The sequence below is a fragment of the Gordionus sp. m RMFG-2023 genome, chromosome 2 (genome assembly GCF_954871325.1).
Source record: "Gordionus sp. m RMFG-2023 chromosome 2, tfGorSpeb1-WG-v2, whole genome shotgun sequence".
In the NCBI taxonomy this organism is placed as follows: Eukaryota; Metazoa; Nematomorpha; class Gordioida; order Chordodea; family Parachordodidae; genus Gordionus; species Gordionus sp. m RMFG-2023.
Genome location: NC_088776.1, coordinates 32927485 through 32947695, shown reverse-complemented (window position 1 = coordinate 32947695; position 20211 = coordinate 32927485). Strand labels below are relative to the sequence as shown.

Sequence of the window (20211 nt, the reverse complement as noted above, 5' to 3'; positions counted from 1 at the left end):
AACCAATTAAATTTACTCTTCAAAAGGGTAAGGTATATAATTGGTGTGTATGTGGATTAAGTCATTCTCAAGTATCCAATATTTGTTTTATAATTATTTATAAAAATTTACAGCCTTTTTGTGATTTATCGCATAGTCGTTTTAAAACTAAATTTTTACCATTGAGATTTGTTGCAAATGAAAATAAAGATGTATGGCTATGTAATTGCAAGCAAACAAGTAGAGCACCATATTGTGATAGCACTCATAAAAAACTAAATTTAACTAAACCAACTGTAACTACGAGCTAAAATAAAAAATAAATTTTATTAAAATGTTAATAGTATTATAAATTGCTCTTATTTTATTTCAGAATAAATATTTAATTTTATATATGAATGTTACTTTAATCTTAACTAAATTTGATTTTTTTCCATTTTATTACAAACTAAGTTATAATTTAAATGACCTTGGGAAAGTTTATTTTCAGTAAAAGACAAAATGGGCAAAAAAAAAATTTCTAAATGTTGTGATTTTATCTCAAAAGATTTTTTATGCATAAGATTTACAAAATATTTACTTTTAAATAATTTTATGCAAAAAATAATTGGTATTTTACATAAGATTAAAAATCAATATTTTTGCACAAAAAGTTACAAATTTTTTTGCAAACTCTGGGAAAAAAAATTTGAACCCCCAATCAGAATTAATTTCATATTTCCAATCTAATTAATTACTCTAATTTTTTACTTTTCAGTATAAGAAATGATCTACAATCAACAAAATTGTAAAAATACAATTAATGATTTATTGACATTACTGATTAAATTCAAAATAGTAAATCAATAAAATTACAAGTAAACAATATTTTATTTACTTTACTGATTAGCAGAGTTGTTAAAAGATACTTTTTAAATGGATCTAGATATAGATACAGATACATTGTCTAAAAATTTATCTAGACACAGCTTCTAAATGATTTTTAGATATTAATAATATATATGATTAATATAAATAATTATTATATATCATTAATAAAATAATATATGATTAAATGTTTATAAATAATTATTGGATTTCAGTAACAACCACTGTCTGTTGGCAAATATTATTTTTTTGTGGAGCTAATGTTTTGATCATTTTTATAAATGAAGGATTTTCAACAATTGAAAAAATGTTATCTATAATAAAATCAGTTATTAAATCATCTAAAGTGGTTTGGGTTAATGTCTGAGGTCTCTTGGAAAAAAAATAAATGGACGATTAGCCTAGTCTGATATTTTCTTTAATAGATTTTTTCTCCTTCCACTTTTTTTTAAGAGTGTTTGATGTTTTCTATTAAAATTAAATTTGTAAACATTTATTTATTATCTATACCCTTAAATGTTTTACAATGTTACAAGTTGAGGTAATGCTAACTGAAATTTGCATATTTTTTGGTAGACATGGCAAACATTTTACTAACAGAGATTTGTTTTCTTTATTTTGAGATATCATTTTAAAATATGGTCTATAAATTGGCCATGGAAGAATGTCATCATTTTCGTCATCAATATAATAGAATAAAATAAAATACCAATTCCATTGCAATTAAAAATGGCAAATTCCTTGAGATGGATTGTAATATCAGAATTTGCTTATTATTGATAACTAGGACATAATATTTAATTAATATTTATATATTCTTTTTTATATATAAGTTTTAATATTTTACATATATATATATATAATTTTTTAATATATATTATATTAAGTTATATGCTCATATGAAATAAAATAAATTTTACATTCAAGTATTTTTATTTATAATATAAAAAAGCGTTAAATAGAAGTATATCAAAATGTATCTTAAAAAGTATCTAGATACAGATACTAGAGGTGGGCGCGGGTCGTGAAATTACGCGGGCGTGAGTGTGAATAAATTTTAAATTCCAAGGCGTGACGGCCCTTCCCAAAATTTTCCCCGGGCGTGATCGGGCGTGAACATAAATTTCCCGTGAATCACGGAAATTTTAATTTTTAAAATTGTTTTTTTATAAATAAATATAAATTTGCAATTTTTTAATTATATTATATATTTTTTTATTTAATTTAGTTCTTTTTTAAAAAAGAATAATTTATGACTAAAAATCTTCCGCATTTTGTAAACAACATCCGGTATCATTTTGTTAATTCTATTTTCTTTTTATGTTTAGGGGTTTATCGCGAGACTTTATGCTAAATTTTGCTTAAACTTTTTACAGAAATGTTAGTTATATTTTATTTGTAAAGATCTCCAATCTTTAAATGCAACAGAAAGTGAAGGAAAGCTAGGCCAAGAGATAAATCTTGGTGTTACATATGGATAACAAAATATAAAAGTTGTGAACCGGAAAACTCTCATGAATACTATAGGTCCAAAAATATACCATAAAATAAAATTTAAGATTAAAAGCATGATCAATAATAATTACTTGTCCATAATCACTGATATTTGACTGATGGCTATAAAAATCTAAGTAACCATTACAGGACATATTATCATTAAGGATTTTAAATTAAAAACATTTGTTTGAGCCATAAGGGCAATGGATGAAAAAAACGTCAAAATTAAGTAGTCAATTCAATTTTAGGAGAATATACAGAAGTAGAAAATTACTTAAATAAATGTATAGTTGTGAGTGATAACGGAGCAAATCTTATAGGTACATTCAAAGATGACGAAACGCTAGCATGTATATGCCATATACTAAATAATATTATGCATTATATTTTTGACAATTGTTTAACTGAAATAGTCTTAAATATAAATGGTGTAAAAAATAGTACAATATTTCAAACAATCTACAGCTAATATCAAACTAAGCCACACCCTTAAACAAGATGTAATAGCTAGAATAACGAGATGGAACTCTGTATATATCATGATTCAGAGTTTCTTAAAATCATATTCTGAAATACAGGCGTACTTGTATAATAAGCAAAAATTAAATAAATTAGCCACAATTGATATCAATATCATACGTGAGTTAGATAAATATTTAAAGAATGCTCGAATAATCTGAGAGCAGATTCTCGTCCCACAATAAATAAAGTTTTTCTATGGAAACAAAAATTAATAAAATTTTGTTAACCTTCTAAACGTGATACAATAATAATCAAACCTTAAAATACAGAACAAGATTTCTTTTAAAAGATTATTATGCAGCCACACTACATAAGGTAGGCTTAATTCTAGATCCGATTTCAAAAGACCTAAGTTTTTAATAAAAGAAGAAAATGATATATATAAAACAATCATAAAAATGCTAAATGATATAAAATTAGATGATATGCATAAATCGATGCCAACTATCATTTATAACTTTCCTAACTTATCCTAAACTCATAAAAAACCGTATATTCTAAATAGTCAATACCAACTATCACCTTCCTAATTCATCCTACACTCATAAAAGACCGTATATTATAAAAAAAAAATTAGAGAATTTCTAGATGATTCTGATGAAGCATCAACATCACCGATGAAAGCTGTGAGGATGAACTTAAAAGATTCATATAGGATAAATAACGACAATATTTTAAAGTTTTGGAAATTCATTTCCTTTTTTGAGAAAATTATAGAGTAAAATTTTGTCAGCTGCAAGTTCGTCTTCTAGTGAAAAGTTATTTTCTGTAGTCAATCTCTTATTAGAGGAAAGACGTACACAATTGAAATAAAAAAAGATGGACATTCTTCTTTTTCTAAATAAATTTCGATTTATAGATTATATTTATTTTTTATTATTAATATGGATTATGAAATTATAGAAATAAATAGAATGAATTCAAAAAAGTGTAAAATTATAGCAATAGTTTTGAAAAATTTAAAAACACCGTGAATTTTCGGGCGTGAATCAAAATATTGCTTGTCGTGAGCGGGCGGGTCGGGTCGAAAATTTTTTAATGGTAAGCGTGAATTTTTTTATAAACACCGTGAGCGGGCGGGTCGTGAATGAAAAATTAGGCCCGCGCCCACCTCTAACAAATACCTCTAAAATAATATATAGATACAGATACTTTAATCAAAAAACCACATTTTTATATCTAGATAACTCTGCTGATTAGAAAATATTGAATAAATTTATTAATTATGAAACGTGACTCACCAGGAATTCTTTTTGCAACCAAAAATATTACTCAACCTAGTTCGAATTATAGGTGGTCAATTCAGCAAAACTTTTATCTCAAAATACTTTAGAAAACCTTTTTTGTGAATGTAAATATCACAAAACCATCTGCCAGACATTTCTGTGAACTTAAACTGCAAACATTTTGGAGAAAATACATTATTGCGATTATTTACACATCATTATTGCAAAACAAATATATTGTGAATTCATTTATTAGAAGGAATACAACATATTTAATATATATTTACCAACATAAGTTCTTAAACGTAAGCACAAAATGTTATAAGGGTATTTTGTTATTTATCATCTATTAAGTAAACAAGAGTTTGTGACCTTTATTTGATCTGATGGAAAATTAGTTAGAAATTTCTTCCTGATCTCTCTTAGTTGTGGTCTTAAATATGAAAGGGGCATTTTAGATTTAGTTTTTTATCCCAATTATCCCCTCTTTTCACTATAAAATTTGAAAATATAAAAAATGTGCTTTATGCAATTCAATGTTAAATTTTAGAAAATATTTTAAAATGCTTAGAATTTTTTCTTACTCAAGTTAAAATACTGAAAGCTAATAATTTTCTATTTTTAAAAAATCATAGACGATTTTGCTAAGTAAAAATTTTGATTTTCTTTAAATAATTTTTTAATTTAATTTCTTATTAAAAAAAACAATTTACAAAGGTCATATAAATAACAATTAAGAGATCCGTTTATTTGCATAGGTATTTGGAACCATGAATGGCAATGCAATTACTTTGATGAATAGCCATCGTAATGGCTTGTTAAAAAGCTTCACTATGATCACGACTTGTTTCGCTTAATTTTTGTTAGAAGCTCTGAATTATAGAATTTTGAGAATAGATTTTGTTTTACACTTTTTAATATTTTATTTTTAATAAATTCTCACACTTTACAACGTAAAAAAAATCTAAGAATTCACAAAATATATATGGTGAATTCCATATCAAATTAACCAAGATTTCAACCCACCCCCTTCAATTTTTCTTAAATTTTGTATACTGGTATACTATAACTAAGAAAAAATGAAATTTTACCTTCCAACACGTTTACCCGCTAAGATATGGCCGTTTAAAGCGCGGAAAAATAGTACATTTTTGACAAAATGCACCTCATTTATTTTCAAATATCTCGAGTAATAATTAAGTTAGAAAAATAATTTAAATTTTATTCTGTAGCTTAATAAAAGTTCTTTAAAATGACATAAAAATAAATATGATGGACATTTTATTAATATCGAAAACCGGATGTGTAAAACCGGAAATGGCCATAGTAAAGAAAATATTTTTTTTCAAATTTTTTTTTCTTTAGATAGATATTACAGCTTTATATTTGTACAAAATCCTAGATTGGGATGAACATGGGTTTAGGAGTTATCACTCTTTATATGGCTAAAATTGAACAAATTTAACATTAATATCATCATATTTTAATTTAATGAATAGTTATGAAATAATGTTAATTTAAAAATTATGTCTAAATGATAGGCCCTTTCTTTTTTTCATCTTTATCTAAATTTTTGAGAAGTGGCTGGAATAGTTAAATTTTGTCTAGAAGTTACTTGACAAAATAATTCTAAACATATTTATAACTTTATTTGGCATTACATATAATAATCAAAAATTTATAATTAAAATATATCATATATTAGAATCATCCAAGGAATTTTAATAAATTATGACTTTTGTTTTCGTCTAGGGGAATAAAAGCTTGGAACTTTGTGCAGATATTCTTTTTGCTCTCAAAAATCTGCTTTCAAGATGACTTTCTATGTTCATATATTCATTATTGCTCACTAATATATAATTTACCCCTTTGATATTATTTCTTGCATAGTTAAATAAATCTATTGTTGTCAATTTGTGATGTTCATATGGACGTTGCAAGCTTGCTCGAGCTGCTAACCTTTAGTAACGGCCCCCAAAATGCCGCATGGACTTTTACCTTGTGCGGTTTCAAAAAATGTCACTCAGCCTTTATCCCAAAATTATTTTCATGATTGTAGAGTAACTAAAATTTATTATTTTTATATTGGTTACTGCTCCATCAGAAAAATAATAAATTTTAGCCACTCTATTAAATCCTTCCTTCAAGAATACGATCAATTTTTAAAATAAATGCACATGCTTTGTGCTTTAAACAATCTCATATAACCACTAAATTTACATGTTTTATTATATTGTTCTCACGGTAATAAATTATAAAAGAGTTGATAGTGACTTGATTATTGGTCTGATTAAATCTTTGTGCATGGTTCTGCACTACAAATGCATAGTTTTCTGAAAAGTCTGCAATAACTAAGAATTCGTCAACATTTAAATTAAATTTTAAAAAGTTTCGAATTAATGATTATCGTGAAGCTATAAACAAATGAGGAAGTAAATTGTTTAATAATTCAATTAAATAATCTACAAATTCGTCAGCGGATTTTGTCAGTGTTTTGAGGAGTTCGATAAACTGCTATCCATTGTTTGAATGTTTTGTAATCTATAGAATTCTCGTCAAATAATATATTAAGCCTTTCTTTTAATTTTTAATATATGGGGGAAAATTTATTGTTGAATTTAAATTTTGGTAGATTATTTTATGCTAAATAAAATATTTAAAATTATTTTGTCAAGTAATTTTAATTTCGAGATAAAATTTAACTAAAGTTTTAAACAGCTCATTATCCCAGCCACCTCTCAAATTTTTTTTATAAAGATAAAAAAAGTAAGGGCCTATCATTTAGACATAATTTTTAAATTAACACTATTTCATAACTATTCATTAAATTAAAATATAATGATATTAATGTTAAATTTGTTCAATTTTAGCCATATAAAGAGTGATGACTTCTTAACCCATGTTGATCCCAGTCTAGGATTTTGTAAAATATAAAGCAGTGTGATATCTATCTACAGAAAAAAAATTTTTTAACGGTTTTACACATCCGGTTTTCGATATTAATAAAATGTCCATCATATTTATTTTTATGTCATTTTAAAGAACTTTTATTAAGCTACAAAATAAAATTTAAATTATTTTTCTAACTTAATTATTTCTCGAGATATTTGAAAATAAATGAGGTGCATTTTGTCAAAAATGTACCATTTTTCCGCGCTTTAAACGGCCATATCTTAGCGGGTAAACAGTGTTGGAAGGTAAAATTTCATTTTTTTCTTAGTTATAGTATATTCTACCAGTATACAAAATTTAAAAAAAATTGAAGGGGGTCGGGTTGAAAATCGACTTTTTTTTTTGATTTGATATGGAATTCACCATATTTATTTTATTTTTCATACACAATTTTTATTTTTTATTAAATTATCCCAAATTATCTTCAACCCTTTTTTCTTTAATTTCTCTCTTACCAAAGAATTTATTTAATCCAACATTTAAAAAAAAAAACTTTAATAAAATATTCTACTAAATAAATTTTAATAAAAATACTTTAAAAAAAATTTAACAACATATATCCTTAACTCACACATTACCCTTTTTTTTACTACCCATTACTGGTTAACGGTGCATATATATACCACCTCCTATATATCATTTTTAAACAGTAGTTTTTATTTAAAAAAATGTTTTTATATAGTTTAGACTTTAGACATTGTACCTCAAAACTAAAAAGAAAAATGTGAAAAAAATTTATTTTTATGTCCCTAAGAAGCCCTCAAACTATATATTTTTTTATAGAGATATCAATATTTATCAATCATTTTTGAAATTTTAAATAATTAAAATTTTAATTGGTAACCATATAAAGTTGACTGGTTCATATATGCACCGTTAACCATCTAGCAGTATAAATTTTTTTAAAAAATTCAAATAAATCAAATTTAACATAATGAATTATAATTTTTTATATTATACTTAAAACTATTACAATTACTAAGGAGGGGAAGGGGGGAGGTAACTCGAGTCCCCTGAAAGTTTTGAAAAAAATTTTTATACCCAAAAAAAAGGCCTTTTGAAAATATTTTTGAGCCCCCTGAGAATCGAATAATATGTTTCTTTTATAATTTTTTATCTCGTATAATTATATTAAATCGCAAATATTCGGTTCATAAATATTCGAAAATTAAAATTATTCATAAAGATTTTAAATTATTTGTACCTTCTTCCTTGCTGAACATTTTTTTTCTTAGCACCTGTTTTGTCAATTCAATCAAAATTATCAAAATAATAGATGACTAATTAAAAAATCAAGATTCTATAAAATAAATATTTAATTTTTAATTAAAATTTTTAAATGAATCGTTTTTAAAATGACTTAACAAATGACGGAGTTTTACCTTCAGATACTTTGTGAATTGGAGATTTATAATTTAATTGATGACGACATTCCAGAACCATCTGCTACAAGAAGCTATTCTGTAATTTCTCGACATTTAAAATGGAGAAAACAGATTCGTTATATTCTTCTACAATCCCTTTCAATAGGGAAAATGAAGATAAAATAAAACTTGAAGACAATTTGCATAATAAAAATCCATCAGATATTTTTAATTTTCGACGAAGACTTATATTCCCTAATTGTAGATCAAAGTAATATTTATGCAAAACAAATGAATAGGTCTAATAGTATAACCATCCCAGATATTAAGAGATTTATTGGAATTCTATTATTTACTGGATATCTTTCGTTCCCACAGTAAAAGATGTATTTTCTAATAATAGTGATAATTCTATGCCAATAATCCGGAATACAATGACCCAATTATAATTACTAAATTTTAAATATAATATTCATTTGACAGACAATACTAAAAACATATACTTGATAGATTTTATAAAGATAGGCCTTACAAAACCAAATTATCATAAAATATATTTTGATAATTTCTATACCTCAAAACTTTTGTCATACTTATAACAAATGGATATTTTACAATTGCAACTATGAGGGATAATGGAGCATTGCCAAATTGGATCTATAAATGCTGTAGCAAAAAAGAGAGGATATTATGTTTATAGGTTCTAAAAATTAAACGAAATTTTTATAGTTCGTTGGAATTATAATACAGTGGTGACGAGGTATCCCAAGAAAATATCTTCTAAAATAAAAATTCCTCAACCAAATATGATCACTGCTTATAACAAACACATGGGTGGAGTTGATCTGTGTGATAATCCCATATCTACTATAGAATAAAAAGAGAGAAAAAAGAGCGGTGGCCAATATTCACCAATTTTATTGATGTAGCTTTGGTAAATTCGTGGAAAATTTGGAAATTCATCAATCGAGATGAGAAGAGATTGCTTGCATTTAGGCGAGAAGTTACTACTTCCTTTGAACACCGATAAAAATTGAAAAAGATTTAAATACAGGCAAGCCAGTTTGCATTATAGAGCGAAAACTTTACTGCTTCATCTGGTAATTATTTATCCAAAATTATAGATGGAAAAAGACGTAGATGCAGATATTGCCATACGCACTCAAAATATATGTGCCAAACATGTCAAATCACACTTCATACTAAATGTTTCAAGGATTTTCATAATATATAAACATTTACTCGTGTTTATTATAAATTACAAAAAAAAGAATAAAAATTTCTAATTCTTTGATCTTATATAGTATTATACATAATTTTTATCTTTTTTAACCTTAATGGTTAACGGAGCAGATATGCACCAAGCTAGATTTTCTATTTAGGATTATTTTTTTAGAATATCATATTTGAGCATTAATCAATATAATTTGAAAAAATAAAGCATTTTTATCCACTAGAAAAATCTTGACCATTAATGGGATAATGAACCATTACACAAAACAACAACATTATTATCTTCATTTTATTATTTCTTTTTTCTCTCACCATTATATTTCAATTATTTCCCCATTTTACTGCCAGTTGCCTTTTCACAATTTACGTTTCTTCTCTTCTCATTACCGCTTTTTACGATCTACTACTTTTAACTCTTAGGGTGCATTCACAGTAGAGAGCGACACGACATTAAACGAGAGAGCAGCTGATGTGTCATAAGCGACATAGCATTCATAGTAGTTGCGACAAGCATATTTTTATTTTTTTTAAAAAAGATATCTATACAACTAAAATTATTCCTATTATATCTTTAAATGAAAAGGTGAAAAATAATCTGAATGTTAGAAAAGAATAGGAAGGAGAGTTCTCAGTACTATTCCCAAAACTTATAAACAATCCTGAAAATTTTACAATTATATAAGATTAACCAAAATATTTCATTGTATAATCTAAATTGAAATTTTGTATTTAGAAAACCTTTTATTATATTTTAACTCATATTAAATCAAAACTAATGGTAAAAAAAACAAATTTTATTAAAAATCCCACATCAATAGAAGAAAAATTGATGATAACACTAAGGTTTATATTAATTTTATTTTATATAATCAAAATTGCTTAGATATTTGGGAACAGGATGTAACTATCCATCGCCTTTAAAGGGCCAAAAGAATGGTGGAATGCACCTTTGGCATATTGGCATCTAAATGATGTATTCTTAATCGAACCTTGTATACCAATGTCATCAATAGCGAAACAATTATAAAAACTTATGCGCTATTACACAATTTGGTTATTGATAAAGAAAACATAGATCTCCACCCCAAGGATACTCAAGATCCTAAACAAAATAATTATTTATGGAATCCTCAATCTATAAAAAAAACCCATAAAGGTTTCTAAAGATATTAGAGATGCCTTTTCTGAATATTTTTATAGAAATAAATTATCATGGCAAATATAGCATTATAATTTAATAAATTTTAAAAATATTACTCTATTTTTTTTATTGATTTGTAATTATTTAATAAAAAGAAAGTTTATTTATTATATGTGTCTTAAATATGATTAAAATAATATAAAAGCCCTCCAATGAAATAATAACAATGCATTATAATATTTTTTATTATTCTTGATCACTGTCAAAATTGAAGAGTATATCAAAAATAATTTTAATAAGCTTTTTATTTCCCCTTTCTGATCTTTTTGCAAGGGTTTGCTCAAGCATGACATTGATCCAAGAATTTGTAGATAATCTTCTTTTTTTCATTTTTTCTATTTCAAGTATTTGCTCAAAGATCTAGTTTAAAATAATAAAAATATTTACAAATGCAAATTACCTTGATCAATATCCCTCTTTTAATTAATTTTTTGCAAGATAAATTTGATCATATAATAGTTGATAGTGATGTTAAATATATATAATATTATTTATATAAAATATGATTACAATCATTCCTTAAAATTGTAGCTACACTACTTGTCTCTATGCAGGGGATTTCAATGGCTATGTATTAATAAAATCTTAACAAAAATTAGTATATTTATATTTATCATCTTCAAATTGATAATTTTCATTACCACTCATTTGTTCATACATTGCTCTAGCAATATTTGCTTCATCAATTTTAGGTATAACAGGATTTGTTTTTTTCAAATTGGTATACTGAATCCCTGGCTCTATAGTTTTTATGTTCCCTCATAAAGCAATCTCTTAAATTTTCCCATGCTGATTTGGCCATCTCTATTGCAAAAGAAAAATATTTCAAATTAATATACTCTTTAATTACCTGTCTCAATATTGTTTTCAGCTGATGGTATCTGATGGAGTTGATCAAATCTTCTTTAATGATTTTCTATAAAAATTTATTAACATAATATTCATTTATATTATAATGTATATATTATAACATTTATTAATTTAATAGCATTTCAAAAATTTACTTGCAAATTTTCTTTTTCGTCCATATTGTAGTTATGTCGCTTTGAAAAAAAACAAAATGTTTTGTAACTTGTTTCTATGTTTAATGCGACAAATCTGGCGGGAATGTCGTGTCGCGTCGCAAAAGCTCACTATTAATAGTCATTGGTAATTACATATATTTGTATTTTGTCGTGTCGCTGTCGCTCTATTACTTTTTTTATAACAAACAACTTTATCTTTTAATTCCTTATCGTTTTCATTTTCAATAAAAATTGCACATTAACAAACATATTACAATCCCCACTCATATAAACATTTTATCTTCCAACCTTCTTTTACCAAAGATAAATTAAAATAAATAAATCAAGTTAAACTTTAATACAATGACCTTTCTAATACCATAACCACTTTACCCACATATATTACTTCATGATTTTATTACTATTTAAAAAAAAATTGCACATGTGCATCTAATTTTTACAATTTTCTTATTAACAACATTAAAATCAAATTTTAATATTTAATACATTATTTCCTTCATTCCACAAGAACTACCAACTTTTAATTCATATAAAATTTTACATAAGCGATCCATAACCCTTTTACCCCTGAATAATTTTAGAATATATAATTCCATAATTCCCTCAGATAAATAGTATTTACATTTCTCATATATATATATATTCCCAATTTTTTCCTTTAATTCCTTCTTTTTTTTATTACATTTTCATACCCTTCTTGTTATCAATTACTTTCAATGCTTTTTGACCCCCTTATTATCCTCCACTCTCTTTTAAACAAATATCTACCTTAGAATTTACCAATCGACCTAATTTCTTATCAAAAATTTCTCCATATTTATTTTCCAAATTCATCACTGCTTTTTGTAAAATCTTCAATTTTTGATTTACCTCAATAGTTTCCACTACTATATTGTCCTCAATTTTTTTTAACCAATTTCGCTGGTATAATTTCTAACACCGGAATTTACATCTTTCAAATTCTTTCTTCCAACTGATTAATATACCAATCCTTTTTGGTATTATTATTTTCATCCTTTAATATTATCTCAAACTCTAAATCTGATTCTTTAAAATTTTTATCACCTCCTATATCATTACCTTTCAACACTGATTCCGCTACAATTAATTCATTGCTTATTTCTCCTTTAAAATCCTTGTCACTAATTTTCGAAATATTATCAACTTCCAAATCAACCGAAATATTATTAATTTCTACATTAATATTTTTTTTAATTTCGGTATCAGGTATTATACTTATGTCAATTTTATTATCCAAAATATCAAGTTTCTCCTGACCCATTTTATCACTCATAATTTTTTCATTTTTCTGAATTTCCTCAGAATTATGTAATACATTTTTAATTTCACCACTTTTTAGCATTTTATTTTCCAAAAATTCATTTTCTTTATTATCACAAATTCCTTGATTATTATTTAGCATACTCTCAATTTTCATATTCTCTAAAATTTCATCTTTCATCACCCTATTTCCCAAATTTTTAGCATCTACCTCATTATCATTTTTCCCTTGAAATATATTCAGCAAAATATTTTCTAATACAATTTTTGATATCCAATTCCATACCAGAACTGTATAAATGTTTTCTTCTAATACCCACAAATTCAAATTTATTATTTCCTTATTTATTAATACCGGTAAATTTATTTTTCCCAATACCATAATTTCTGAACCATTCAATTGTTTTACCCTCATTTTATCTTTAATTATGTGTTCATTCGGCCATAATTTGTAAAATTCATCATAATGACAGATGTTGCCCCTATATCCAATAACATCAAAAATTTCTTTATTTCCTACATTCACTTTTATTCTTGGACATTGATCAAAATTTTTATTATCTTCCAACTTTAAAATCGGTAAATTACTAATTTGTATATTCTTTCGTGTTACATTTTCTAACATATTTTTATAAATCCCATAAGTGTTATTTCAATTTCCTTCATTTTTTCTTTCTATTTCATTATGATCATTTACCTTGTTTTTATATATATTTTCCTTTAATTGATCCAACAATGTTTTTATTTCACTATCATACAGTCATCCTACTGTACAATCTTTCGCATAATGACCAATATTACGACATTTAAGACACGTTATCACTTCCATATTTCTTTTTTCATAAATATTTTTCCCTTTATTTTTTCTGTATCCACCGCTGGAAATGCTTTGGAATTTCCCTGTTGATTTTTTATAACACTTATCCTGATTATGCCCAAACTTTCCACAATTTTCACACGCAACTGTAATTTTTGTTTTTCATTTAATAACTTGTATAGAACATAACATTCCTTGGCATTATGTCCTTTGTTTCCACATCTTTTACAAACTATTGGTAACATTCTTTAATTTATCTTTTTATTACATTCTCTGCTTATATGACCATATTTCCCACAATTATAACATGTTCTTGACCCGTTCCACCATTATACCTTTGATTTGCCTCATTCAATTTTTTAATTTCCCATTTCATTTCTTCAACTTTTTTAAATAATTCTTTTTTTTATTTTTCTTTACTTTCTCTTTCCATATTATCTTTCTCAATTTTCTTTTTTTTTATTTTCAATCTTTATTTCTTTTATTACTATATCCTTTATCATATTTATTATCTCAATTTCATTATTTTCACTTCCTATATTTTTATCTTCCGTATCAATTTCATTTCTTTCTTTTTCAGAATCTCTAATAATCTCTGTTTTATTAACATTAATTCCAAATTTTCTTTTTTTCAGAATTATCTCCAAAGATATCTCTTTTTAATATTCCATATTTTTTTATCATTTTTCATCATATATATTTCATTATATTCCATTTTATCATATTTTTCCCTATCCATTTGTTTTAACAATCTTATTTTATTCGCCTCCCTATTAATATTTCTTCTTTTATACCAAATATAAATGCTTAATATTAGACTTACAACAAATACTAAATATTGAGACAAATTTTTGATCTCTATGTAATTATAAGCTCTTATAACTTTTTTGTTGAACATTTTTATTTTAATTTATCTTACAAATTTTTAAATTTTGTGTATTTATAATAAATTTATTAAAAATTTTATTATAATCTTTATAATTCTAAATGAAAAAAAATATGCTAATGCAATTATTGTTAATAAAATTATTAGATAATACCAAAGTTATTAAAGTAGCGCGCTAACTTTTTTGGTAGCTATAGCTAATAGCAGCTACTTTTTTTGTAATTATTTAATTTTTTAGCGCGCTACTTTTTTTTGAAAAATATAATGAAGGTAAGTGTAAACATGAAAATTTAAATATAATATCATAATTTATTATGATTTATTATTTGATTTTGAAATTAAAATATAATTTCAATTTGTAAATTATATTTTCATTTGTATTATAAACCTAAATCACGTGTTAATAATTTAAAATGTCATCGCCTATGGATATCCAAATCGTTGAAAGTGATTCTGACAATGATATTAATGAAATGGAAGATACCAGGGAAGAAAATGTTCTTAATAGCTATAATACAAATTTCCCATTCCCTAGATTTGGAAATTTTTTTAAATAAATATATAACCAAAACTGGTTTCAAATTTATTTGTTTAAAATGTAAAAAAAAATATCTCCTCAAATTAATCCAGAAGCTATAACCTCAAGAAACACCTAAAGGTAAATTGTCATTTTTACATTCTAATAATATTTATTTTATAAGACTGTTCATAAGTTTTAAGGAAATGGAGAAACATCTTAATAATTTTGGTATAGGCGACTCTATATCCAAAAAGACTAATTCAATTTAAACCAAATTAATTAATAATGCAAATGACAATATTTCTCAGAAATTGGCTGATAAAGTTATTGTTGATTTTATAATTTATACAGTTCAGTCAATGTCCTTAGTTGATAATCCATCATTTACCATGATGATTAAAATTCTATTCCTTGGTACAACAATTTTACGCCGCCAGACACTAATGAATAAAATAGCAGATAACTTTAAAATGATGAAAGATGCTCTAATAGTAGTTATCAGAGATATCATATATATGTACCACGGGAGATAGTTGAACACATAACAGAAGGTAAAAATTTATTTATATTTATAAATTGATCTGATTAAATATTTTTGAGCTTATTTGGGTATCACAGGCCATTGGCTAGACCCTAGAACTTTAAAAAGAAGATCTGTGGCATTAACCCTCAAAATGATAATAGGATACCAGACATACGATGCACTTGCAAATAAAATTATTGATAATCTATCTTATATTAAAAATATGTATATAAGATTAAATGCACCCTTATACTCAAGTGCTACTGTCGAGAGATTATTTAATAAGGTAAAATTTATACTTTCTGATCGTCGCTCTAGACTTGGCGATGATAATATTGAAATGATTTTATTATTAAAATGCAACAAATTACCATAAATATTTATTTTTATTACATAAATTTTTTTATAATCAAAACTAACTATATTTTAATATTTATAAATGTTGATTTTTATATATTTACTATACAATAACATTATAAGCAAAAAATAAAAAATTTGTTTGTAAATTTTTTTTATAAATAGTAGCTAATAGCGAGCTACTTTTTTTGACAAATAGCGATAGCGGTAGCGCGCTACTTTTAAAAGTAGCGTTTAACAACTCTGGATAATTCATTAAATTATTTAGAACAAAATTTTACCTTATTTCGAATTTTTATTTTCCACCGTCGTATATTTTATAAGTACACTGCGTCCACTCTTCCCAGATATCTTCTCCGTGGTTGAAAAAAATAAACGGCACCAACTGTTAGAAGCTCTGAATTATAGGATTTTGAGAATAGATTTTGTTTTACACTTTTTAATATTTTATTTTTATTAAATTCTCACACTTTACAACGTAAAAAAAATCGAAGAATTCACAAAATATATATATATTTTTCCAATATTATTTTTTTTTTATCAACTATTTTTTAATAAAATAAATAAATATTTATTATAATATAACAATTTGTTCTCTAATAATAAATTTAAGATCACCAAAAAACGCCAAGGGTAACTAGTGAGATAAAAATTACTCTAGTGATGTCTGACAAATTATTTCCTTGCATAAGTATATATTATTGGGCTCTAGGATTTTTGGGAGCTTATTAGATTAAATTATTTATTTGTATGCTGTGAGAGGCAGCTTTTGGAATATCTACTATGTAAAGGATGGTAAAGAACAATCAATACATTTCGAAGGAAGCGATATATCGCAGCCAAGACTAGGGGAAATAGCTATACGAAGGAAGATAAAGATTTTTTCGTGGTTGAGACATTGTTATATTGATTCATTAATAAGAGGAAACCAATGGAGTGAGACACTAGGGGAATATCAGAAGCCTTCTGAAGGGTGTCATATAAATTTATTTAAGTAAAAAAGATTAAAAGTTTTATCTTTTAATCGATCTTTCAACCTATTTTTCAAAAATTTTATTTAATATGGTCTTAAAAATAACTATTATTACACTATTAGTAATTATGACGTTCGCGCTAATAAATTCGCTAAATAGTTTTCGCAATTTGGGTTTGGCGATAATGACTTGGCTATAAAATTTTCGCTCATAAGCGTTCGCGATAAGGGTTTTGCTAGGAAAAATTATAATCTTGGCAAATAGTATTTGCGATAAAAGCTTCACTATAATAAACATTCGCGAAAAAGTGTTTTGCGATTTTTGCTGAATTCATATAGAACCGGAGATGATTTCTCCAATTTTGATTATAAACGGATATTCATTATTCGAAAAAGTTTCATGATTCCTAGGGCCACATTGATTGACAAACAGGCATATTCGAAAACAATTGAATAGTAATGAATACAAATAGTAAATTATTCTATAAGTTTTTTATTATTAATAAAATTGAATAATTTAAATAAAAATTTTATTATATAATTATTTCCGAATTTATATATGAAATTTGTTGAATTTTATCTAAAATTCAATATTTCAAACCCTATTAAAGATAAATAAAAATATAATTCTTTTTAAAAAAAATATATATTTTGATAAAATCTAGCAAAATTATGGAGAATATAATGGCTCAATTTATTAATTGATCTTAACGATCAAATTGGCAAAAAGTCCTCCCCAAGAAAGAGGGACATTTGGGAACAATATGAATACAGTAAGAGATAGTGAAATGGCTGCTTGAAACATTACAAGTACATTATAAAATGTAAAGAGAGAACAAAATCTTTTCAATTATTATAAGTTCCACCCTATTCTCACCTGAGTAAAAAGAGTTGCAGTATAATTTTTTTTAGACCCAAATATTCAACTCTTTTTTTTAATCGATAAAGATTATTTTTAGAGATAACAAAACTTTTTATAGATAATAATTTATAGCATTTAACTTAAATATTTTATAAATCTTGAAGGAACATTTGTTAAAGAAAATAATATTCAAAAATATGAGTCAGATAAATTATTCATCTGTACTTAGATCAACTCAACTTAGGTTATCACTCTAGGGTTAAAAGCCAATTTTATTAATTTGAATTAAATTAAAATAAAAGTTCAATAAAAATTAAAAATAATTGTCAATATATTTATGATTTGTTTAATATATCTTAAAAAAACGAATTACTCAAATTGAATACTATTTGTACAAATAGTATATTATTCAATTCATTTAAACAAATCAAATACGAATAAAATAATGCATTATTTATATTCCCTTTAGGCTTATTGGTAAGGTTTCATTATTATATATTTAATTATTTGCCTATAAGAACTTCTAAGCTATTACTTCTTAATTATTCAGAAAAGTGTTTTATTTCACTCACTTACATAGATTATAGTTGTTTCTTGTTTAGAAATATGATTACCAAGGGGTGTATAGCGAAAAGCCCACCCATTTTTTTTAATGATTAGCCTCTTCCAAATCTCAAAGAGAAACTGAACCCCCCTAGCCAAAAAAAAATTTAATGCTTTTTCAAAAATGTTAAATTTGAATTTTTTTCTCTACTATTTTTATAAAAATTTTATGGCGGTGGCATGGCGGTTAAAATTTTTAAATGCGATTTCATTATATTCATATATTTTTTATATTTCAATTAGTACATAAACATAATGCATATTATTCTTATCTTTATTTTATTGGACATACAAGTTTTATACCATCCTATATACAATTATCAAACCACTTTATCTAATAATCTTTAAAACTTTTTCAGTATGACAAACTATTCGCATTATTAAATCGATTCAGAGAATCTGTGTAATTTCTTTCTCCCAAAAGTGATCAAAATAGGTTTATTATTTCACAGTTAATATAATATAAATCATTTAATCTGATAGCTCAGATAATTTCTCTAAAATAAATATGCAAAAAAAGCTTGATCATGGGTTCGTAATTACCGAACTGCAAAAAATTTATTTTATATAATTATTTTATTAATGAAAATTTAATTTAAATATTTTGAACATTAGATATTAACGACACTACTTGATCCGAGATTTTAAAATCTTAAATATTTTCAGAATATTTGGTTGAATTATATTACATCATTGTAATTTATAATTTGACATTTAAAACTTATAGAGCATGATAGAAATGGGCTAAGATCCAATTCATATAGCTCATAAACATTCCCTTCCAGCAACGATTATTATAACACAGACTATCTAGAGGGGGAATGTCATATTTTACTCGGCCAAAAAACTATACCAAAACAGGATGCACTAATCTTTTGATAAAAAAAGCGACTAGAACTTACTAGACTTGCTAATTTAGCTAGAAATGTATCTTGCATGCTAGCTACCAGTATACCTATCGAAAGATTTTTCAAAGTCAAAAAGGATCTCTTTATGCCCCACTAATCTCGACAAAATAATATTTATTCAAGGCAATTATAATTTAACTAAATTCGATTTCCAATTTATTTATATTTCTTACTTTATATTTTGTTTGCATTCCAAATTTATACATAAATAAAAATCGATATAATATGACCTGAGTTAAAAAGGCAATTCCCTAGACTATTTCAGAAAATAAAAAATACATAAATATATATAGGTTTGGGAGGAAATGATTTAAGAACTAAACTATATTAACAATGTTGAAATGAAGAGTCCAAATATATTATAAAAAAATGTGACAAATTGAATTGTAAATTAAATCCATTTCTAAAATATGTAGCACCACCGATTCCGCGACCTTTTTAGACGGCGGCTAATTCAGCAAACCGATGAAGACCGATAAAAAATATTTAAAAAATCGCCGCGGATTGAAACCGACGCACATGTTCAACCATATATAACAAAACAAAGGTCAATAAAACAATGTTGGTTGTTGAACAAAATGAAATATTAATCCTCAGTGATGATAAGTTTTAAAA

The 20211-nt window shown here is 25.1% G+C and overlaps 2 long non-coding RNA genes across 2 annotated transcripts; one reads left to right on the top strand and one right to left on the bottom strand.

Moving 5' to 3' along the window:
- The first annotated feature begins 534 nt into the window (after nt 1-534).
- LOC135924778 (uncharacterized) lies at nt 535-19713 on the top strand. Its single transcript, XR_010571400.1, has 3 exons — nt 535-836; nt 4049-4396; nt 19416-19713. It is a non-coding gene; the product is annotated as an uncharacterized LOC135924778 (long non-coding RNA).
- Nucleotides 11700-16685, bottom strand: LOC135924950 (uncharacterized). Its single transcript, XR_010571460.1, has 3 exons — nt 16532-16685; nt 11846-12036; nt 11700-11757 (listed from the first exon to the last, which is right to left on the bottom strand). It is a non-coding gene; the product is annotated as an uncharacterized LOC135924950 (long non-coding RNA).
- Nucleotides 19714-20211: the final 498 nt, after the last annotated feature.